Genomic DNA, 25,496 nt, shown 5'->3' with positions numbered 1-25,496 from the left:
CAACTGGAGCACTGGGCCAGCCACTCTTAAATAGCACCTGGGCCAGCACAGGAGAAACACCTTCCCACTAAAGAGATGACAAACCAGCTCAGGTGTAACACATACTGACTAACGAGGTGACACCACGTGCTAACGTCCAACCTCGAAATATAAATGGAAAAACCAAAGCCGGTAACACGTAACTACATATGAGGACACCGAGGTCCGGACCTCTGTCATTTTTTCTAATTTGAAAATAATAATAATAATAATAATAATAATAATAATAATAAAATATGTAATTTGTACACAATAAAGAAAATAAATGATGGGTCAATATCTAAATATTGCTTCCAGCGTCGATCAAAGCTCAGAAGGCTTATTTATCTTCTTGATCTGACTGAGTTCTAATCACACCTGCCTCTGTGAATGAGTGGAATCATTAACAGTGGTTTGTTCGTTATGTTCGCTTGCGTCCCCCGGATTTGTCCTTTTTAGCAGCACAATCACCACTCTCTCAAACGGCTAACTCCGCCCTCTCGCTGCACAGGCCGAGGGCCTGAGATGTGAAACAAACTACCCCAGCTCGGAGTCGGCAACTAGAGACGCTGCTGACAGTGGGTTTGCAATATGCCAGACAAAAGGCCATTTTTTAAACCGGCCCACAACTCCTGCCGTGTCTACAGACATCCCCCAAACAAACAAAAAACGACTCTCTGAGAATGAGTGCACTGCTGGTAAATAGTTGCTTATAGATACAGTATGTCAGTCAGTCAGACTAGCTGCCAGCAGAGACTTCTATTGCAGTAACGTTGAAGGGCTCTGGCTAGTATTCCTTAGCCAGCTAGGAGGAAGTAAGAAGCTAACGTTAAAGGTGAAATATGCAGAAATTGCTACTCCTTTTCCTGGTTGCTAGAATTCTAATAGTTCACTTAATCTCAGTGTATGTGACAAAACAACCAAGTATAGTGTAGAGAATCATTGTACCATCTAAACCACTGAGAAATATATTTTCCATAACCAAAAATATTGTATTTTCAGCTGTTTGAAGCTGGTATATGAAACAAAGTAAAATATGCAAAAATTAAACTTAAGAATGGGAAGCATAGAACTAGTGTACATAGAACAGATCTACCACTTCTTAGACTTGCTTTCAATGAGAATGACAGATCTAACTCACTTTTCTATGTGAATTTGGTCAGGTGGCCCAAAAAGTTACATATTGCAGCTTTAAACGGAGCCTAAACTGAGCATAAAATAGGCTACTAAGTTCTCACAATAACATTGCTTTACAGAAAGTAGGCTACTGAGACAGACCATAATGTGACGCTCAGTGGTGAGGCTGAGGCAGGCTGCAATGCATGCAGAAGGAAGCAGAGGAGACAGAGTGAGAAAGGAAGCAAGCAGAGAGGTTAGTACAGTGGTTCCCAAACTTGGGGTCGGCACCCCATGTGGGGTCTCCTGAGAAAATCTGTACTAATCTTACCAAACAAGTTAAGAACTTTAAAAAAATATATTTAAATATGAACATTTCCACATGGCCTATCTTCCCTATAGGCCTACATTAAAATGCAATCAAAATGCAAACAATACAGTTCTAAAAATGGCATACGTTTTTGTTTATATCGGTGGTTGTTTTGTCTTCTCTCGATCGCCCACTGGATTTTATAGTTTACCCATCACCTTTTATTTTTTTACCACTACATCCCTCATATTAATACAGAATCGTAAGTAACATTCTAATAATTCATTTGAATATGATATGATAATCTGTGTGCTCCGTTGATGTCTGTGTGCTCCGTTGTTGTCTGTTTGTGCAGAGCTTGATTAGTAATGCCTAAGAATACCAATGTAAATGCTATGTAATTTGAGAAAATAGTTATCTATGTAAAGAGTTTTTGATTTTATGCAATGTATCATTACAACTGACTGAACATTCGCTGATGCTACGTGTCAGTGTGAATCATTTCTCATATTTTCCCCCTTTCAGGGGTATAACATGGTTTTAATATCTTTGGGTATAACATTACAATTGTATAGCTAATAGGCTATGTGTTTGTAGATTGACTGAGGTGATTGAACCTACAGAAACCAAGGTGATAATGGCTGGGGTCATTTTCGCTAGTCTTTGCTGATCTTCAAATTGCATTTAAACGTTTTTTAATTGTATAGAAATGCAGTAAATGAACTTCAAATCCCCTCCCCTTCCAGACATCACTAAAACTCAGACCCTGGTTACGGCCCTGCATACATCTGCTATGAGACAGCTGTATGATCCATTTATTGATCTGGATTGGGGTCAATTCCATCTTACTTTAGTCCCATTCAGGATATAAACTGATTTTACAGATGAAATGTAAAAGTACCATTCATACCATTTGAAGGATGCAAGTATAATGATTGCACTTCATTAGAGTTAAATTACTACATTTAAATGATGTAATTGGAATTTCAATTTACTTCACGAATTGACTGAAGTGAAATATTTTTAAAACACTATGTACACTATAATTACATAAACTATAATTACACTATACAGTATACACTATAATTACATGCCACAGAATTGTGGCAGTCGGGTGCAGTGGTTAGCCCCCAAGACTCTGGGCCACATATACCCCTGGCGATGTGGATACAATTCCTTCTTAACCCGTCCTCTCTGTATCTGTCTCCCCTCCACATTTCCGACTATCACTGTCCATAAAACAATACAATACAAAAAAAAAGATATAAACAAATCAAACTGTGAACTTTGCCCAACTTACAAAGACCCCATTGGGAGATGGCTGAGGTGAGGTTGAGGTGTATCATGATTTGGTGAAGGAAAGTACCTAATGGAAAAGAGGAACCTGAAAGCCACAAGAGCAAGATAACTGAGACTCTTGTGTTAATTAACAATGGCACAGTTATTTTTATATTTTCCAATCGTCACTGAGAAATGTATTGTAAAGTCAGTAAAATGTGTTTTTCCCTTCTCCCATTCAGCTGGCTTATCGTCATGCGTACCCATGTAGAATAAAGGAGTCTAATTCAGGATGAATATAACAGACAACTAATTTGAAGAAACAAAAATAACACGTTTATTTTTCCAATGCAAACATTTCCTGGAACTTAAAATGATAGTACTGTGATTTTAACGGGCAAGATTCTCCTTGGAAATAGTTCAGAACCATTGGACTAGATGTAAAACATTACTCACCCTTTCACTCTCCTGCTGCACACGTCAGAAAACATGGCCGGGCTAAAAAATAAAATATTGGTATCAGTAGCAATTGTCCTTGACATTGCCCAGTTCACCATTGGCTATAGCTTCAGGAATTGCACTGAGGATCCAACCTCAAACCACACAATATTAATTTGCATCCATCACCAGGCAAATAACATTTCTGCCATTGTAGGTGACCTGCCACCCTATGCCACCACGGTTACAATCTCCATAAACCTGATAAAACACATACCCGATAATACGTTTGTTCACCTTCCTAACCTCAGGATGCTTCAGATTGGCAATAACCATCTGGAGACCATAGACAACCAGGCGTTTCAAATTTGAGCCAACTGAAGAGCCTAAAAATGTCCTTCAACAATATATTAAATCTCAGCTCCTCTGTGTTTCAAGACCTCAAGAACCTTGTCAATCTGTCTCTAAATAATAACTCGCTGATTAAGCTCCCTCTACTTATTTTCTCATCTCTCTCCAATCATATTACGGCAGAACTACCTGAACAACTTCTCTGTGGTGGCAGAATCTGTGACTCACTTACCGAAGCTGACACAACTAGGCCTGTGCAATAACTATTTAATGTCCCTCCAGCATTCTAACCATAAAGACGTACTGGAGTCCCTCACCACCCTCTATCTCTGTAAAAACAAACTGCTCACTTTAGAATTGGAGTGGGGCTTCCTTAGCCATATACAATGCATTTGGAAAGTATTCAGACCCCTTGACTTTTTCCAAATTTTTTTACATTACAGACCTATTCTAAAATTGATTAAATTATTTCTCCCCTCATCAATCTACACACAATACCCCATAATGACAAAGTGAAAACAGGTTTTTAGATATTTTAGCAAATGTAATAAAAATAAAAAACAGAAATATCTTATTTACATAAGTATTCAGACCCTTTGCTATGAGACTTGAAATTGAGCTCAGGTGCATCCTGTTTCCATTGATCATCCTTGAGATGTTTCTACAACTTGATTGGAGTCCACCTGTGGTAAATTCAATAGATTGAACATGATTTGGAAAGGCACACACCTGTCTATATAAGGTCCCATAGTTGACAGTGAATGTCAGAGCAAAAACCAAGCCATGAAGTCGAAGGGATTATCCCTAGAGCTCCGAGACAGGATTGTGTCGAGGCACAGATCTGGGGAAGGGTACGAAAAAATGTCTGCAGCATTGAAGGTCCCCAAGAGTACAGAGATATCCTTGATGAAAACCTGCTCCAGAGCGCTCAGCACCTCAGACTGGGGCGAAGGTTCACCTTCCAACAGGACAATGACCCTAAGCACACAGCCAAGATAACACAGGAGTAGCTTCAGGACAAGTCTCTGAATGTCCTTGAGTGGCCCAGCCAGAGCCCGGACTTGAACTCGATCGAACATCTCTGGAGAGACCTGAAAATAGCATAGACTTCTCTGGTATGGGGTTGAAGACTCACAATCTGCTCATGGAGTTATGCAACCTTTTGAGTACAAAGGTCACATTTGTTAAAAAGGTGAGTCTGCGAAGCAATGGGATTCTGTCATTGTGGAAGAACACACTTTCCAACTGTCCACCAATCCGAGGTTTATTGGACTTTTCCTTTAACAAATTGAGGAAGGTAAGCTGCCTCCACTTTCTCAAAGGACAGAATCAAATCACCAACTTCAGAGCAGAGAAAAGCCACCTCACCTCCCTAATGTCCTGCAACAGACAGAATCTCTCTTTCCCGAATCTGACAGACCTGAACTACCGTTACAATCGCACACTCAAAGTCAACTCTTTTGCTTTCCACCACACCACACACAAATGTGAAGACCCTACAACTCAACATAAACATAATCGCCTATCTTGACCATAAGGCTTTCAATGGGCTGACTAGTCTTGTCACACTGGGTTTGGACAATAACCTCCTGACAGATCTGTGCAACGATGGCTTTGAAGATCTGCAGAGCCTGGAAATACTTAACCTACATAACAATCAGATAGCTGCATAGTCACTTTAACTCTACCCACATGTACATATTACCTCGACCAACCTGTGCCCCCGGACATTGACTCTGTACCGGTACCCCCTATATATAGCCTTCCTACTGTTATTTTATTTTACTGCTGCTCTTTAATTATTATTATTTCTTTATTTTTGCATATCTATTTTTTACTTAACACTTATTTTTCTTAAAACTGCATTGTTGGGTAAGGGTTTGTAACTAAGCATTTCACTGTAAATCAAATCAAATCAAATTTTATTGGTCACATGCGCCGAATACAACAGGTGCAGACATTACAGTGAAATGCTTACTTACAGCCCTTAACCAACAGTGCATTTATTTTTAACAAAAAAAGTAAAAATAAAACAACAACAAAAAAAGTGTTGAGAAAAAAAGAGCAGAAGTAAAATAAAATAACAGTAGGGAGGCTATATATACAGGGGGGTACCGGTGCAGAGTCAATGTGCGGGGGCACCGGCTAGTTGAGATAGTTGAAGTAATATGTACATGTGGGTAGAGTTAAAGTGACTATGCATAAATAATAGTCTGTTGTATTCGGCGCATGTGGCAAATAACATTTGATTTGATTTGTTATTTTCAACTAGATTTTCCATTCACTCAAACACGTGAACATTTTGGATCTAGTAGGGAACAAAATCACAAATTTTGAAGAGTCAGCCTTTGTGGGGCTCGATAACCTGGCCAAATTTAACCTAAACGGCAACAATTTCAAACAGATCGACTGCGCCAAATTTAAACCATTCCATGCCACTCTTGAAGTGCTTGATCTACATGGTAATCAGGTTAGGTTCTCCTCTAAACTCTCCTTTTGTGAATCTAACCAAACTTTGCAACCTCAAACTAGACCTGCAGATGCCCCACGGCCTCAATGTTTTGCCTTATGCTTTTTTCCGTGGCCTCAGCTCCCTCCAATCGCTCAACGTCATGGACAATCACATCTTCTGTTTCGCAGCAGACACTTTTGACGATCTGACCAACTTGACTTTCCTCTCCTTGGACAACTCCTATGCCGGGGTGATGTGGCTGCAAGCTCAGTGCAAGGAACATGGGCATCCAGTCCTTCTCAATGGAGGTTTTCGGGAATCTGACAAAGCTGAAGATCTTGCTTCTCAACCAAAACTTAATGTAATCCTTAGATGTGAATGTGCTAGAGGCTCTCCCCAAACTGAGCTACCTGGACGTGCGCAACATTCCTCTTAGCTGCACCTGCCTCAACAGCGACCTGCAGAACTGGACTTTGACAAACCAGAGAGTCCAGTTAGTCTTACTATACAGTCTACAGTGCCAAGATTAAAAACTCCCCAAAAACTTCTACAACTTCGACACCAACGTTTGCTATCTGGACCTGGGAGAGTACCTTTTTGCCACCACAACCACTGTGATTTTACTGCTGACTATAATACCGCTTCTCTACAACAAGCTGTATTGGAAACTAAAGTACAGTTACTATGTGTTCCGCTCCTGGTTCGGCCAACACTGGCACAGGCTGAGGGAGAAAGAGGAGCACTGCAAATATGATGCTTTCATCGCCTATAACTCGGTGGACGAGCCCTGGGTACTAGACCAGCTACTTCCCAACCTGGAGGGCAACGGAGCCTCTTTCCGGGTGTGCCTGCACCACCGTGACTTTGAGCTGGGCCGCAACATTGTGGACAACATCATCTCCTCCATGTACAGCAGCCGCAAAACCATCTGCGTGGTTAGTAGGCACTTCCTGCACAGCGACTGGTGCTCCCTGGAGATCCAGCTGGCCAGCTACAGGCTCTTCCACGAGCTCTGGGACGTGCTCCTGCTAATCTTCCTGGAGCCCATCCCTGAAAGGAAGCTGTTGGCTTACCACCGTATGAGACAGGTCATGTTGAAGAAGACCTACCTGCAGTGGCCGGGGGTCAGACTGCACCGACCCGGTCAAAGCCCAGGAACTGTTTTGGAATCATCTGAGGAGGGCGCTGAGGAACGGGAGCAGCAGGTTTGAAGAGGAGGATGAGGAAGAGGGGAGGGAAGAATACTTCAATCAGCCACCAACGGATGATGATAAGTATTACTTAATGCCTTTAGGAAAGGGTTAGAGGACACGCTTTGTCCTGGCAGCAGCCTGATTCCTGGATATGAAACAAAGTTATATGTAGTAAAAGTACTGAAATTATGCACATCCACACACATACACAGAGAGAGGAACTGAATCTCTTGTAAATGTGCCCTCAGTACCATGATGTTCTACTTGCTTGAAATACAGCATTGCTTATGCTTTGATCGATTCCGATAATAAACTAGTCATAATTTGTTTGCTTTTGTAATTTGCACTCATGGCAAACAAATGTAATCATGTTGTGATCCTGTTGTGTTCAGTACTAAATAATATTGTAATACTGTATATACATTTAAAATACGCAGAGGGAAAAGGAAATGGACATGGGAAATAAGACGATCAGACGTACCCTGACAAATCATGTTGCAAAGTTAATTTAAATATTCTATAATACTTCTCATTGGTAGATTTCACTGGCTCAAAACATAATACACCGACAGATGAGACCTATTACTTAATGAGTAAGGAAAGGGTTAGAGGACACACTTTACCCTGGCAGCAGCCTGATTCCTGGATATGAAACAAAGTTCAATGTAGTAAAAGTACTGAAATTATGCTCTTGTAAATGTGCCCTCAGTATTTCTACTTGCTTGAAATCCAGTATTGTTTATGCTTTGATCGATTGCAATAATAAGCTAAAGTCATCATTTGTTTGCGTTTGTAATTTGCTCTCATGGAAAAAACTAACTTAATCCTGTTGTGATCAGTACTTAACAATATTGTAATATTGTATGTACATTTAAAAGATGTAGAGGAAAATGGAAATGGACATCGGGAATAAGATGATCAGACGTATCCTGACAAATCATGTTGCAAAGTTAATTTACATATTCTATAAGTATACTTCTTGACGGTAAATATCGCTTTCTCAATGAGTAATACACAAAATAAAACAAATAAATGAATGATCTATTATTCGATTTTAATATAAAACACAGTGCGTTACTATGTACAGTATTTTATTCACAGGTTTCATTTTATTCGGTATATCTTAAATGGGGAGAATATCAATTACATAGTCGCGTTCTCTTTCCTCCTCAAAACCCATTTGAGGAGAAGTTCAGAGGGGAGGGACCTCTGAGAAGAGAGGATGCGAGGAGTATGCAATTGAGATCTTGACATGGACAGCAGAAAATCATCTGCATAATGTATTCATGCTGATTCATGTATTTGATCATCTGTGCTAAAGAATTCTGATTGTCAAAAATAATTTAAAAAAAGTATACTTTGAGTAGGCCCAGTGGCAATAAGAAAACCTGAGGGACACATTTGTGGATATTTTGTTTTGCGATAGTTGACTAGTCCACTGTAGCTGTCTGTAAACAGCATACTGTATAAGTTCTGCAATGTATTTGATTTTACAGTACTTCTGTATGTTTTTGCATGCACACGTTTCAATTAGAAGTATTCATGCAATAAAAAATACAATCTGCTACTGTTGTTACTTTTCTTCTGCATAATTGTGTTTTCACTGTCCAGGCTGTAAGTATTTTTAGAGTATATGAAAGACATAAAAGAAAATATTTGAAAAGATAGTCATGTTTTCTCACACATTTAACTAAAATGCAAACAATATTTCCTGGCTGGCACTTTGTCTTTCTGCCTATCATATGATGGTATTCAACAGAAAAAAAAAGTCAGTTGTAATTGTAAACAATTAGACTATGCATTTGGAAAATACTCACTCAACAACATAGCATATAGCTTAAGCATTGTGCTTATGTATGTCTCTACTACACAGAAGCATCTCTATGCAGTCTCTGGACAGGCACAGTGGATGTGGATCAGTACAGTCTCATCCGGGGGAAAGACCAGCGTTCAGGGCTGGGGAAAGCAGGCAGGGACCCGGGGGGCAGAGGAGGAGACAGGCTACTCTCCAGCATGTGGGAGGGGGGATAATAGGCAATGTCAGGAAGGTGGGACCTGGGGATTCCAGGGCTGGTTGGGGGGCGGTTGAAGTGATAGAAAGGGTGGAGCTGATGGCTGTCTAGTGGATAGTAGGTGGGAGCAGAAAAGGATGAGGAAGCACCACCAAAATGGCGCCTTTCAATGTTGTATGGATCTTGCTGCTGTGGCAAGTGTCTGTCTCTGTGTCTTCACCCTCCTTTATAGACTTCCCTTGTAATAGGGCCAGGAGTTTTTCCTGACAACATGACCTGACCAATAAAAAATCTGACCCTATTTATAGCCTAAAACTGCGGCCTGGCTGAGATTTCCCTTTTTAAGGTCACGTGGTCAAGAAAAAGTTCTCATAGTGAGTGATGTCATGATTTATGTTAACCTGTCTGTATTTACACAGGGTTCCTTGTGTGATGACTGGGTATAGCCTGCCTGCCTCTCTGCGGACTCTGTCAGATGGCGAGTTTACGGTTTACTCATATGAGGTACTTTATATAGTGTTGCTTTATATCATGATTCAATGAAGTAATGTGTTTATTTGCTTGTCTGGAAATTACCTGATTACCTGAGTGAATAAATCTTCTACCAAAGCTTCTTTAGGCAATTTTTTATTTGTTAAAGTTTGCTAAATGTTCATGGTCCCCCAGACTACCCGCCATACCCTCTTCAGCCCACTACCTCGGTGTGGTGGACACACAAAAGCAAACAAGCAATTACACTAACCAACTACAAAAACACAAACAGGAATTACATTTAAAAATATAGATATACAGTGGGGAAAAAAAGTATTTAGTCAGCCACCAATTGTGCAAGTTCTCCCACTTAAAAAGATGAGAGAGGCCTGTAATTTTCATCATAGGTACACGTCAACTATGACAGACAAAATGAGGAAAAAAAATCCAGAAAATCACATTGTAGGATTTTTTATGAATTTATTTGCAAATTATGGTGGAAAATAAGTATTTGGTCAATAACAAAAGTTTCTCAATACTTTATTATATACCCTTTGTTGGCAATGACACAGGTCAAACGTTTTCTGTAAGTCTTCACAAGGTTTTCACACACTGTTGCTGGTATTTTGGCCCATTCCTCCATGCAGATCTCCTCTAGAGCAGTGATGTTTTGGGGCTGCCGCTGGGCAACACGGACTTTCAACTCCCTCCAAAGATTTTCTATGGGGTTGAGATCTGGAGACTGGCTAGGCCACTCCAGGACCTTGAAATGCTTCTTACGAAGCCACTCCTTCGTTGCCCGGGCGGTGTGTTTGGGATCATTGTCATGCTGAAAGACCCAGCCACGTTTCATCTTCAATGCCCTTGCTGATGGAAGGAGGTTTTCACTCAAAATCTCACGATACATGGCCCCATTCATTCTTTCCTTTACACGGATCAGTCGTCCTGGTCCCTTTGCAGAAAAACAGCCCCAAAGCATGATGTTTCCACCCCCATGCTTCACAGTAGGTATGGTGTTCTTTGGATGCAACTCAGCATTCTTTGTCCTCCAAACACGACGAGTTGAGTTTTTACCAAAAAGTTCTAATTTGGTTTCATCTGACCATATGACATTCTCCCAATCCTCTTCTGGATCATCCAAATGCACTCTAGCAAACTTCAGACGGGCCTGGACATGTACTGGCTTAAGCAGGGGGACACGTCTGGCACTGCAGGATTTGAGTCCCTGGCGGCGTAGTGTGTTACTGATGGTAGGCTTTGTTACTTTGGTCCCAGCTCTCTGCAGGTCATTCACTAGGTCCCCCCGCGTGGTTCTGGGATTTTTGCTCACCGTTCTTGTGATCATTTTGACCCCACGGGGTGAGATCTTGCGTGGAGGCCCAGATCGAGGGAGATTATCAGTGGTCTTGTATGTCTTCCATTTCCTAATAATTGCTCCCACAGTTGATTTCTTCAAACCAAGCTGCTTACCTATTGCAGATTCAGTCTTCCCAGCCTGGTGCAGGTCTACAATTTTGTTTCTGGTGTCCTTTGACAGCTCTTTGGTCTTGGCCATAGTGGAGTTTGGAGTGTGACTGTTTGAGGTTGTGGACAGGTGTCTTTTATACTGCTAACAAGTTCAAACAGGTGCCATTAATACAGGTAACGAGTGGAGGACAGAGGAGCCTCTTAAATAAGAAGTTACAGGTCTGTGAGAGCCAGAAATCTTGCTTGTTTGTAGGTGACCAAATACTTATTTTCCACCATAATTTGCAAATCAATTCATAAAAAATCCTACAATGTGATTTTCTGGATTTTTTCCCCTCAATTTGTCTGTCATAGTTGACGTGTACCTATGATGAAAATTACAGGCCTCTCATCTTTTTAAGTGGGAGAACTTGCACAATTGGTGGCTGACTAAATACTTTTTTTCCCCACTGTATGTATATTAATTCTTTTTAGAAATACAACGACAAACAAAAACAAAAAAACTACTTGAATTGTCATTTAACTGGTGATCAGGAACACCTTTCCTTTTTATATGAAATCAGGCCCATCCCTCTTGACGTTTTATTCGGTCCTACTTATCAGTAAAATATTGAGACCACCCACTTTCTTTTGCAATCAATCCTTCTAGTGTATAATATTGTTTGACAGTTATTTTTGAAAGAATTCAATAAACAAATATTTGTTTTCTGAGTTGAACAAATGAAAACCTTCCCCCAGTAGAATAAAGAGATTGTATATGGCGTTGCATCTGTGTATGTTGTGTTGCATCTGTGTATATTGTGTTTGGCACATTGTTGACTGGGGTCCCTGGGTTTTCCTCTCCCTTGCCACTTACATGAAGAACAGTAAATGGAGAACAACTTTCATTTGATTGTGTCCCATGACTCCATGTCTGTTGTCCCTTTTCCTTCCTCTTTCTGTACAACCAAAGCGAGGCAGTCATTAAACAGGTATTAAGAGACAAGCTCTCATAATGTAGCAGGAAGGACATGATACAGACAACATGATGCAGCCCCCAGAACAGAGGTAAGGCTGGACTCAAGGCTTTTAATTAAAGATCAAATGGGACTTCAGATATGATTTTGCTTTATTTGAATGTGATTTGTAAAATAACTCTTGAAACGTGTTTGATAACCCATTATTAAATTATGTTATGATGGATTATGATATTAAATGAAAGCTGTAGAATATGCTATGGATTATGATAAGTGAAATGAAATGTAAAAACTAATTTGTCCGATTATGAAAATTGCTGCATGCAGCAGTACAAAAGTCAATGCTTAGATTTTTCAGTGGTTGAGGGTCTATAAACTAGGGTACCAGTGAGGATTTCCTATGATGGACAACTTGTTACAGCTGTTGATAAGTCATTGATAATAATCTGCAAATGTTTTTCAAGTCATTACATTAAGATAAGGGGGAACAGCTATATTCAATAAAATTCACGACTTGATTTAAACCCTTTCACATGGTTGGTGTATTGACAGATGTGTCCAAAATCGTGCGAAATAAAACAACTTTTCTGTCCTTACATTTATGGCAGTGTAAGTTGTTGTTATATCATATATTAAGCATTAATCAGTTAGACATTGAACTTGAACCCTGTAATAATCCTGGATCTAGCTGTCCGGCAGTTTTTTGTATAGCGATCTCAGAAATGCAGTGTAACTACTTAACATTTCGTGTGTCCTTATGTTATGGGGTGAAGACAGTTTTCACTGGCACACAAATCCCCCCCAAAAATAATTATGTGATTGCAAAATCGAATTCTTCTAACCGAAAGATTCACCTTACCTTGATAGTAAAAACCTAAATCGATACGATCATTAACGTGGTTATTCAATAATTGGACGCCATTTGCAGTGGTGGGAAAAGTTCCTAATTGCCATACTTGAGTAAAAGTAAAGATACCTTAATAGAAAATGACTCAAGTAAAAGTGAAAGTCACCCAGTAAACTACTACTTGAGTAAAAGTCTAAAAGTGTTTGGTATCAACAGTAAATGTAATTGCAAAAATATACTTAAGTATCAAAAGTAATTACTTATATTAAGCAAACCAGACAGCACACTCCAACACTCAGACATAATTTACAAAAAAAGCATTTGTGTTTAGTGAGTCCATCAGATCAGAAGCAATAGGCTAGACCAGGGATGTTTTCTTGATAAGTGCGTGAATTGGACCATTTTCCTGTCCTGCTAAGCATTCAAAATGTAATGAGTACTTTTAGGTGTCGGGGGAAATGTATGGAGTAAAAAGTACATTAGTTTCTTTAGGAATGTAGTGAAGTAAAAGCAAAAGTTGTCAAAAATATAAATAGTAAAGTTAAGTACAGACACCCAAAATATCTACTTAAGTAGTACTTTAAAGTATTTTTACTTAAGTACTTCACACCACTGGCCATTTGGTATCTAGTTGTTTAATTAGCCTACACTTTGATATTTTCCCACAAATTTCTGAATGATAGTCAAGTGACGAACAACTGTTGTGATAGCGCATGCGGTGTACATGAGTTATGTCCAGAATATTTGTCTCCTTTGTTACGCAGGTGAAGGTAGTTGTGCCTAGATCCACATTGGATCTAATATTCCTAGCGAATTGATGTTGATCATCTGTTGTTGTCTGCTTGATTTACAGCAGGTTCTCCTTAGATTTAATTGAGAAAGAATGACATTTTTGTGCCTCGGATTGGACACAGTCTAATGCGCAATTGTGTACGACAGACTATAATATAAACACAACATGTAAAGTGTTGGTCCCAACATAAACACAAAAAACTTATTTCTCTCAAATTGTGTGCACAAATTTGTTTACATCCCTGTTAGTGAGCATTTCTCCTCTGCCAAGATAATCCATCCACCTGACAGGTGTGGCATATCAAGAAGCTGATTAAACAGCATGATCATTACACATTGTGCTGGGGACAATAAAAGGCCACTTGTGCAGTTTTATCACAACACAATGCCACAGATGTCTCAAGTTTTGAGGGAGTGTGCTGAGGAGTATTTCTGTCTGTAATAAAGCCCTTTTGTGGGGAAAAAACACATTCTGATTGTCTGGGCCTGGCTCCCCAGTGGGTGGGCCTGGCTGCCAAGTGGGTGGGCCTATGCCCTCCCAGGCCCACCCATGGCTGCACCCCTGCCCAGTCATGTGAAATCCATAGATTAGGGCCTAATTTATTTATTTCAATTGATTGATTTGATCCCAATGTCACACATGGGCCCCATTATTTATAGAAAGACCCTTGAACAGCATTCATACCTACGATACGAGGATGCTGTATGATCCATTTATTGATCTGGATTGGGGTCAATTCCAACTTAATTAAGTGCCATTCAGGACATAAACTGAAATTACAGTTAAAATTGTAGTACTATTCATACTTTCAAGGAGGCAAGTTTAATAATTGCAATTCATTTTAGAAAAAAATTCATTTAAATTATGTAATTGGAATTTGAAATTGCTCCACGAATTGACTGAAGTGAAATATTTTTGTGGCAGTCTGGTGCAGTGGTTAGCCCCCAAGACTCTGGGCCACATATACCCCTGGCGATGTGGATACAATTCCTTCTTAATCCGTCCTCTCTGTATCTGTCTCCCCTCCACATTTCCGACTATCACTGTCCATAAAACAATACAATACAAAAAAAAGATTTCAAAACAAAACTGTGAACTTTGTCCAACTTAAAAGACCCCATTGGGAGATGGCTGATGTGAGGTTGAGTTGTATCATATGGTGAATGAAAGTACCTTGGGCCGACTCTTTTCTCTGTGTATATCAATGACGTCGCTCTTGCTGCTGGTGACTCTCAGATCCACCTCTACGCAGACGACACCATTTTGTATACATCTGGCCCTTCATTGGACACTGTGTTAACAAACCTCCAAACGAGCTTCAATGCCATACAACACTCCTTCAGTAGCCTCCAACTGCTCTTAAACACTAGTAAAACTAAATGCATGCTCTTCAACCGAACGCTGCTTGCACCCGCCCACCCGACTAGAATCACTACTCTCGACAGGTCTGACCTAGAGTATGTGGACAACTACAAATATCTAGGTGTCTGGTTAGACTGTAAACTCTCCTTCCAGACTCACATTAAGAATCTCCAATCCAAAGTTAAATCTAGAATCGGCTTCCTATTTCGCAACAAAGCCTCCTTCACTCATGCTGCCAAACATGCCCTCGTAAAACTGACTATCCTACCGATCCTTGACTTCGGCGATGTCATTTACAAAATAGCCTCCAACACTCTACTCAGCAAATTGGATGTAGTCTATCACAGTGCCATCCGTTTTGTCTCCAAAGCCCCATATACTACCCACCACTGTGACCTGTACGCTCTTGTTGGCTGGTCCTCACTACATATTCGTCGCCAAACACACTGGCTCCAGGCCATCTATAAATCACTGCTAGGCAAATCCCCGCCTTATCTTAGCTCATTGGTCACCATAGCAACACCCACCCATAGTCTGCGCTCCAGCAGGTATATCTCACTGGTCATCCCCAAAGCCAACACCTCCTTTGGCCGCCATTCCTTCCAGTTCTCTGCTGCCAATGACTGGAACAAATTGCAAAAATCTCTGAAGCTGGAGACACTTATCACCCTCACTAACTTTAAGCATCAGTTGTCAGAGCACCTTACCGATCACTGCACCTGTACACAGCCCATCTGAAATTAGCCCACACAACTACCTCATCCCTATATTGTTATTTATTTTGCTCATTTGTACCCCAGTATCTCTATTTGCACATCATCTCTTGCACATCTATCATTCCAGTGTTAATACTAATTGTAATTATTTTGCACTATAGCCTATTTATTGCCTTACCTCCATAACTTGCTACATTTGCACACACTGTATATATATGTATTTCTGTTGTATTTTTGACTTTGTTTTGTTTTACCATATGTAACTCTGTGTTGTTGTTTTTATCGCACTGCTTTGCTTTATCTTGGCCAGGTCGCAGTTGTAAATGAGAACTTGTTCTCAACTGGTTTACCTGGTTAAATAAAGGTGAAATAAAAAAATTAAATAAAAAAAGAGGAACCTGAAAGCATACTGAAATGGCATATTATAAAGCCACGAGACTTGAGACTTGGCACAATGGCACAGTTCTTTTTTTGTTTTCCAATGAAGTCACTGAGAAATATATTGTAAAGTCGCTAAAATGTGTTTTTCCTTTCTCCCATTTAGCTGGCTTTCTTATCAGCATGCTCAACCATGGAGAATAAAGGAGTATAATTCAGGATGATTATCACAGCCATACAACTCATAAGAATGAAAATCAACAATTTTATTTCCCAATGCATACATTTCCTGGAACTTAAAATGAACGTACTGTGATTTTAAAGGACAAGATTCTCCTTGGAAAGAGTTCAGAACCATTGGACTAGATGTAAAACATTACTCCCCTTATTCCTTTCCTGCTGCACATGTCAGACAACATGGCCGGGCTAAAAAATAAAATATTGGTATCAGTGGCAATTGTTCTTCACATTGCCCAGTTCACCGTTGGCTATAGCTTCAGGAATTGCACTGAGGATCCAACCTCAAACCACACAAAATTCCTTTGCATCCGTCACCAGGCAAAGAACATTTCTGCCATTGTAGGTGACCTGCCACCCTATGCCACCACGGTTATAATCTCCATAAACCTGATAAAACACATACCCGATAATACGTTTGTTCACCTTCCTAACCTCAGGATGCTTCAGATTGACAATAACCATCTGGAGACCATAGACAACCAGGCGTTCCAAAATATGAGCCAACTGAAGAGCCTAAACCTGTCCTTGAACAAAATATCAAATCTCAGCTCCTCTGTGTTTCAAGACCTCAAAAACCTGGTCAACCTGTCACTAAATTATAACTCACTGATATGGCTCCCTCCAGGTATTTTCTCCTCGCTCTCCAATCTGGATGCCCTCATGTTACGGCAGAACTACCTGAACAACTTATCTGCAGTGGCAGAATCAGTGACTCACTTACCGAAGCTGACAAAACTAGACCTGTGCAATAACTATCTAACATCCCTCCAGCATTCTAACCATACAGACCTACCGGAGTCCCTCACCACCCTCTATCTCTGTAAAAACAAACTGGTCACTTTAGAATGTAAGTGGGGCTTCCTCAGCCATATACTACTGCTGGATCTCTCCTACAATGACCAGCTCCCTTCAAGGGCTTTCCAAGGAGTGGACTTGCGGAAGCTAAACTACATGCGTTTGCGTTCAACCAATGTCACAGTGCCAGAGCTTTTGAATGTCAGCAATGTTAGAGCTGGGAACATAGACTTCTCTGGTATGGGGTTGAAGACTGACAATCTGCTCATGGTGTTATGTCACCTTTTGAGTACAAAGGTCAAATTTGTTGAAAAGCTGAGTCTGGGAAGCAATGGGATTCTATCATTGCGAAAGAACACACTTTCCAACTGTCCACCAATCCGAGGTTTATTGGACCTTTCCTTCAACTAGTTGAGGAAGGTAAGATGCCTCCACTTTCTCAAAGGACAGGATCAAATCAAGAACTTCACAGCAGAGAAAAACCACCTCACCTCCCTAATGTCCTGCAACAGACAGAATCTATCTTTTCCGAATCTGACAGATCTGAGCTACCGTTACAATCGCATACTCAATGTCAACTCTTTTGCTTTCCACCACACACCAAATGTGAAGACCCTACAACTCAACATAAACATAATCGCCTATCTTGACCATAAGGCTTTCAGTGGGCTGACGAGTCTTGTCACACTGCGTCTGGACAATAACCTCCTGACCGATCTGTACAACGATAGCTTTGAAGATCTGCACAGCCTAGAAATACTTAACCTACGTAACAATCAGATAGCTGTTATTTTCAACAAGACATTCCATTCACTCAAATACCTGCACATTTTGGATCTGGGAGGGAACAAAATCACTCATTTTGAAGAGTCAGCCTTTGTGGGGCTCGATAACCTGGCCAATTTTTACCTCGATGGAAACAATCTCAAACAGATTGACAGCGCCAAGTTTAAACCATTCCATGCCACACTTGAAGTGCTTGATCTACATGGGAATCAGGTTAGCTTCTCCTCTAAACGTACCAACTCTCCTTTTGTGAATCTAACCAAACTTCGCAACCTCAAACTAGATGCGCAGATGCCCCACGGCCTGAACGTTTTGCCTTATGCCTTTTTCCATGGCCTCAGCTCCCTCCAATCGCTCTACCTCACCGACAATCACATATTTAGCTTCGCAGCAGACACTTTTGACGATCTGACCAACTTGACTTTCCTCTCCTTGGACAACTCCTGTGCTGGGGTGATGCAGCTGCAGCCGGGCGTCTTCAAAAACCTGCGGAAGTTGAGCAAGCTCAGTGCAAGGAACATGGGCATCCAGTCCTTCTCAAAGGAGGTTTTCGGGAATCTGACAGAGCTGCAGATCTTGCTTCTCAACCAAAACGTAATGCAAACCTTAGATGTGAATGTGCTGGAGGCTCTCCCCAAACTGCGCTACCTGGACCTGCGCAACATTCCTCTTAGCTGCACCTGCCTCAACAGCGACCTGCAGAACTGGACTTTGACAAACCAGAGAGTCCAGTTAGTCTTACTATACAGTCTACAGTGCCAAGATAAAAAACTCCCCAAAAACTTCTACAACTTCGACACCAATGTTTGCTATCTGGACCTGGGAGAGTACCTTTTTGCCACCACAACCACTGTGATTTTACTGCTGACTATAATACCGCTTCTCTACAACAAGTTGTATTGGAAACTGAAGTACAGTTATTATGTGTTCCGCTCCTGGTTCGGCCAACACTGGTACAGGCTGAGGGAGAAAGAGGAGCACTGCAAATATGACGCTTTCATCTCCTATAACTCGGCGGACGAGCCCTGGGTAATAGACCAGCTACTTCCCAACCTGGAGGGCAATGGAGCCTCTTTCCGGCTGTGCCTGCACCACCGTGACTTTGAGCTGGGCCGCAACATCGTGGACAACATAGTCTCCTCCGTGTACAGCAGCCGCAAGACCATCTGCGTGGTTAGTAGGCACTTCCTGCGCAGCGAGTGGTGCTCCCTGGAGATCCAGCTGGCCAGCTACAGGCTCTTCCACGAGCTCCGGGACGTGCTCCTGCTAATCTTCCTGGAGCCTATCCCTGAAAGGCAGCTGTCGGCTTACCACCGTATGAGAAAGGTCATGTTGAAGAAGACCTACCTGCAGTGGCCGGGGTCAGACTGCACCGACCCGGTCAAAGCCCAGGAACAGTTTTGGAATCATCTGAGGAGGGCGCTGAGGAACGGGAGCAGCAGGTTTGAAGAGGAGGATGAGGAAGAGGGGAGGGAAGAATACTTCAATCAGCCACTGACGGATGATGATAAATATTATTTAATGCCTTAAGGAAAGGGTTAGAGGACACGCTTTGCCCTGGCAGCAGCCTGATTCCTGGATATGAAACAAAGTTAAATGTAGTAATAGTACAGAAATTATGCACATACACACACATACACAGAGAGGGGAACTGAATCTCTTGTAAATGTGCCCTCAGTACCATGATGTTCTACTTGCTTGAAATACAGCATTGCTTATGCTTTGATCGATTGCGATAATAAGCTAGTCATAATTTGTTTGCTTTTGTAATTTGCTCTCATGGCAAACAAATGTAATCATGTTGTGATCCTGTTGTGTTCAGTACTAAATAATATTGTATTACTGTATATACATTTAAAATATGCAGAGGGAAAAGGAAATGGACATGGGAAATAAGACGATCAGACGTACCCTGACAAATCATGTTGCAAAGTTAATTTAAATATTCTATAATACTTCTTGTTGGTAAGTTTCACTGTCTCAAAACATAATACACAGACAGATGAGACCTATTACTTAATGACTTATGGAAAGGGTTAGAGGACACACTTTACCCTGGCAGCAGCCTGATTCCAGGATATGAAACAAAGTTCAATGTAGTAAAAGTACAGAAACTATGCACACACACAGACAAAGACAGAGAGAGGAACTGAATCTCTTGTAAATGTGCCCTCTGTGCCATGATGTTCTACTTGCTTGAAATCCAGCATTGCCTATACTTTGATTGATTGCTATACTAAGCTTTAATTAATATTTTTTGGGCTTTTGTAATTTGCTCGTGGAAAAAAACTAATTTAATCCTGTTGTGTTCAGTACTAAATAATATTGTAATACTGTATGTACATTTAAAAGATGCAAAACGTAAATGGGAAATAAGATGATCAGACATACCCTGACAAATCATGTTGCAAAGTTAATTAAAATATTATTTAAGTACACTCCTTGTTGGTAAATATCACTGTCTCAATCAGTAGTACACAAACTAAAACACAAGTAAATGAATTATCTATTATTAGATTTTAATATAAGACACAGTGAGTGATTATGTATTGTATTTTACTCACAGGTTTCATTTTATTCAGTCCAATTGTATACTCCTCGTGTCCGCTCTCCTTCTCAAAACCAATAGGAGAAAAATGTGAGCGGGGAGGGACCGCTGGCTTTCTCATCCAATGGGTTTTGAGAAGGAGACGAGGCGAGAGGCGGCGAGGAATGTGCAATTGGGATCTACCCATGGACAGCAGAAAATCCTCTACATAATGTATTCATGCTGATTCATGTCTTTGATCATCTGTGCTAAAGCATTCTGCTGGTCAAAAATAATAAAGTATACTTTGTGTAGGCCCAGTGGCCCCAAAAAAACGAGGGCCACATTTGTAGATATTTTGTGCTGCCATAGTTGACTAGTCCACTGTAGCTGTCTGTAAACAACATACTGCATACGTTCTGCAATGTATTTTCTCTTACAGTGCTTCAGTATGTTTTTGCATGCACACGTTTCAATTAGAAGTATTCATGCAATAAAAAAATACAATCTGCTGCTGTTGTTCCTTTTCCACGGCATACTTGTGTTTTTACTGTCCAGGCTGTAAGTAGTTTTAAAGTATGTGAAACATATGAAATAAAATATTTGAATAGTCATGTTCTCATACATTTAACTAATATTTGATAAAATACAAACAATATTTCCTGGCTGGAACTTTGTCTTTCTGCCTATCATATGACGGTATTCAACAAAGAAAAAAATAAATAAAGTAAGTTGTAATTGTAAACAATTATGGTATGCATTTGGAAAATACTCACTCAACAACATAGCATATAGCCTAAGCTTTGTGCTTATGCATGTCTCTACTACACAGAGGCATCTCTATGCAGTCTCTGGACAGGCACAGTGGATGTGGATCAGTACAGTCTCATCCGGGGGAAAGACCAGCGTTCAGGGCTGGGGAAAGCAGGCAGAGACCCGGGGGGCAGAGGAGGAGACAGGCTACTCTCCAGCATGTGGGAGGGGGGATAATAGGCCATGTCAGGAAGGTGGTACCTGGGGATTCCAGGGCTGGCTGGGGGGCGGTTAAAGTGATAGAAAGGTTGGAGCTGATGACTGTCTAGTGGATAGTGGGTGGGAGCAGAAAAGGATGAGGAAGCACCACCAAAATGGCGCCTTTCAATGTTGTATGGATCTTGCTGCTGTGGCAAGTGTCTGTCTCGGTGTCCCTCTAGTGGCCCTGTGGGATACTGCTGCCTACTCTTCTCATGATAGAAAGGCCCACTGCTTCTCTCTCTCACAGTGTCTGTCTGGTTTAGATAACTCAAATCTGGGTCATACCTCCAGTTCTCAAAGTGGTCCACCCTGGTTGACTCTCTCGTGCTTCCTCTGTCAAATCCGTCATCCCAGGGCTGAGGCGGACCGGACTGAGCTGCCCAAGGTGAGGCAGGAGGGGGGGCAAAGATGTGGTGGCGTGAGGGGGAACCAGAGGGCTGGAGGTTCATGAGGAAGTGCGAGGAGGAAGGGGGCCTCAGTAGCTCCCCGATCAGTTCCCCAACCTGCTCCACATTGGGGTTGGGGTTCCATGCAGCAGCCTAAAGAGAAGCAAGTGAGGCAGCAATTGGTTTGTTATCATACAGTATATCTAAGTATTGCAAAGAAGACTGTCATTTAGAACATTCTGTGACAATTTCACTAACAAAATGTATTGTAGCATTATAGTAGCACATTCTATTGCTATTTTGTTTAGGAATTCCTATCACAATAACCCTACAATTCCCAATTATATATTAGATGTAAATTCACCATTTTAATTTACTATTAGGCTATATGTCTGATGATGACTGATAGCCCAATGTTTTATGCTCGTACCGTGTCCAGGCTGTGCTGCGGCCCACTGAGGGGCTGAGGAGGGGTCACTCTGTTGGGGCATAGCTGCTCCCTCCTCCTCTTGTTGGGGGCTGACCTCTGGGAGTCCAGGCACGGCTGCTCCACCATGCTCTCTCCAAAACCATCATCCAATGGAGCTGTGATAGGAACAAGAAATAGTTGAAAAATCCATCATACAGCTAAACTACACCACTGAAGACATTTTCAAAGTCCCCTATCGATATCCAAATGCAGTTAGGCTACAATAAAACATAAGACAAATAATATGGATAGGCCTACATTTCAATCAATATGATATGATTTGATCGTATAATCATACTGTAACTAGAGTAGAGGATGCCATTTCTTATTGTGGTCCTCAACCCAACACTCACAACCGCAATCACATTATATACCGTACCTGCAGGCCAGCCTCCATCTGCATCCACGCCGGCCAGGATCGTGCTCTGCCCCTGGCCAGCCCTGGTTGTGGTGGGTCCTGTACCGAAGCAGAGACGTCGCTGCACGCTGAGGAGGTTCTCCTGCAGCTGGGGTCCATGCCTCTCCTGTAGGGCCTGCAGCAGCACCTCCCTGCTTTCCGCCACCAGGTGTCTCCAGCGGAGAAGCGGCAGCTGCAGAGACCTGCACAGACGCGCGGCTACCACACTGACAGAGTTGGGGAGTGTTTGTTGCGTCTGGTTGTCTGAGCTCTCACTGCTTCCACCTCCTGCTGGGAAGGAAGACACTGTGATGTTTGGACTGGGCCTGAATGGCTGTGTGTGTGGGATAATAGGTTCATGGTTTTTGGGGGTCTGCTCCAAGGTGAGGACAGTAGGCTTAACCTTGGCCCTTGTGTAAGGTGGTCTCTCATTTTCATTCTTTCCACTGGGTGACAACAGTGTTTCACATACTACAGGCCTCGGCCACTTGCTCTTGGTTCGTACCACACGTGAGGGACTCTCTGTGGATGAGAGGGTAACTACGTCACCCTCTGATGATGTCAGACCACTGTGATGTGTCTGTCTCTGTTCTGGTGTGATATCAGACTCCTGGCTGTTAGAGTGACTGGCTACATTCTCCTCCAGACAAACCTGAATAGATGTGAATTTTCTTCGTAAATCCTCCTGTGTATCCCTGTGAGAACACTTAAAAAGTCTACTTTCTGAATTAGACCTACACTCATCACGCTTGTGGACTGTAGTACTACTCTTTGCTACTACTCTTTCTACTCTCCCTTTATCTGGAGCCTCCTTATCATTGTTAGGAACAGCAACTTCAGCCACATCTGAATCAGGCACAGGAGAGGAGAAAGGAAGGGAAGTGGAGGGTGGAAGGGGAGGAAGAGTAGCAGTGGTCTTGCCTCGCCCCCCGTGCTGCCCAAGCTTCTCCAACTTCTTCTGCTCACTCAGCAGGCGCTCAATGTCGATGGACTTTACCTCGTGGTTGAACAGGCCATGGTGGCTGATGAGGCGGTTGATTGTGATGATGCTGTGCTCTTGACCAGCGGGGAAGACTCGGGCGAATGGGGCATCTCTCCGTGGAGGAGGGCGAGAGCTGCTTTGGCAGCAACCATGACAGTGGTCCTTTTCTTTGCCGCTTTGGTGCTGGTTGTGGTGGTGGGATCTGCATTTAGATCCTCCTCTGTTTACCTGGCTCCTCTCCTTGCGTGTTTTCAGTCGTTTGGTCTTGTTCGTCTGGCTGTTTTGTGCTTCTGTGTTCTTGGTATGACTTGAAGAGCAGCAGTGTGGAGTGGATCTGTTGGTTGGGCTACAGGTTTTATCTGTAGACTTGAAGTGCTTGCGAAAAACATGCAGGACATTCTGCTTGTCTGTTAAGGCTCTGCCATGTAGATGGTTCATCATGAGGTGGAATGCTAGGTGCACAGAAAATACAGATACATTTTTTTTTTAAATCTATGACTATGTTGGGTCACATGCAGAAACCTGAAACACACATTAATGAAACCTGAAACATTAGCTACACTGTCAGAAAAACTCCAGCTAGCAAACCTAGCAACTGTAGCTAGATCTAGACAAGGACAAAACTTTTCACAATAGCAAAAACAGGAGTCTTGAATCAGCACACATGAGCAAAATAATGTTAAATTGATTAACTAGCTACTAGCTAGCGTACATTAACTAACATTAGTAAACAAACAGCAGTCACTCACCAGCTAATTGTTTTTCTGTATAAATTAGGCACACCTGCAGGAAATCAAGGCGAATTCAAAATAAAACAAATAAAGACACCCTATTACAGTGTTGCATTTACCAGTGATAATATGTAAAGTTAACTAGTAAGCCTCAGCAAACGTGTAATCTACAACGTCGCAAACTATCCAAAAATGGAAGTTGGGGTAGCTAAACACCTTAACGTTATAGTTTTGCTTTTGAAAATGTTGGGTTGCCCAGCAACGTCCCGGACTAGCCGCCAATATCACATTGAAAAAGTGACATGCTAATCAATGAGGCTGCGTGTGTGTAGGACATATTCAAAAAATAGCAGTAAACTGAGTAAAATAGCTAATTTATTGGCATAATTTCCTCATCAAGTACCCTGTAGCTCACTTGGTAGAGCATGGCGCTTGCAACGCCATGGTTGTGGGTTCGTTTCCCACGGGGGGGCCAGTATGAAAAATGTATGCACTCATTAACTGTAAGTCGCTCTGGATAAGAGCGTCTGCTAAATGACTAAAATGTAAATGTAAGTGGCACCTGCAGTTTGACTAGCTAGCTAATACGTTATACAGAGTAACATATTAGCTCGCTAAACTTTCCTAAACAATCTTGCAATTGCCATCACGTTCAATTAAACAACCATAAAAGCTTGTAAAATGATCAGGCGACACTATATTTTTGTTTTCGTTTGAAGAAGCTGAGAAGCTCTCATGGTTTGTATGTCTGTCATCTGCGCAACAGCGGCGCGCCTTTCCCTCGTGAACAAACACCGGACGATTCCAAAGCTAGAAATGAGGAGGTAGGCTACATTTTATCCGCGACTATAATTCCCATTGGTAGTCCCTTTGATACCCTTAATTTACAGATAAAATACGTGTTTTAGGCAAGTATTCATACACATTTCTACTTGTATGCGCATACATAGCACTAGACTGAAAACAAAACTATATTTTACTGATGTAGCTCACCTATGAGTAGTCAATGGT

The 25,496-nt window shown here is 41.6% G+C and overlaps 2 pseudogenes across 2 annotated transcripts; both read left to right on the top strand.

The window, feature by feature from the left end:
- Positions 1-3,211: 3,211 nt before the first annotated feature.
- Positions 3,212-7,268, top strand: LOC311107945 (annotated as a pseudogene). Its single transcript has 3 exons — positions 3,212-4,023; positions 4,613-5,178; positions 5,784-7,268. The product of its transcript is annotated as an uncharacterized misc_RNA (transcript).
- Positions 7,269-16,575: 9,307 nt separating this feature from the next.
- Positions 16,576-19,509, top strand: LOC311121770 (annotated as a pseudogene). The gene has a single exon. The product of its transcript is annotated as an uncharacterized misc_RNA (transcript).
- Positions 19,510-25,496: the final 5,987 nt, after the last annotated feature.

This window comes from Coregonus lavaretus (assembly GCF_964263955.1).
Source record: "Coregonus lavaretus genome assembly, chromosome: 3".
In the NCBI taxonomy this organism is placed as follows: domain Eukaryota; kingdom Metazoa; phylum Chordata; class Actinopteri; order Salmoniformes; family Salmonidae; genus Coregonus; species Coregonus lavaretus.
The sequence above is the reverse complement of the archived record's forward strand: the minus strand, read 5'-3'. Positions and strand labels throughout refer to the sequence as shown.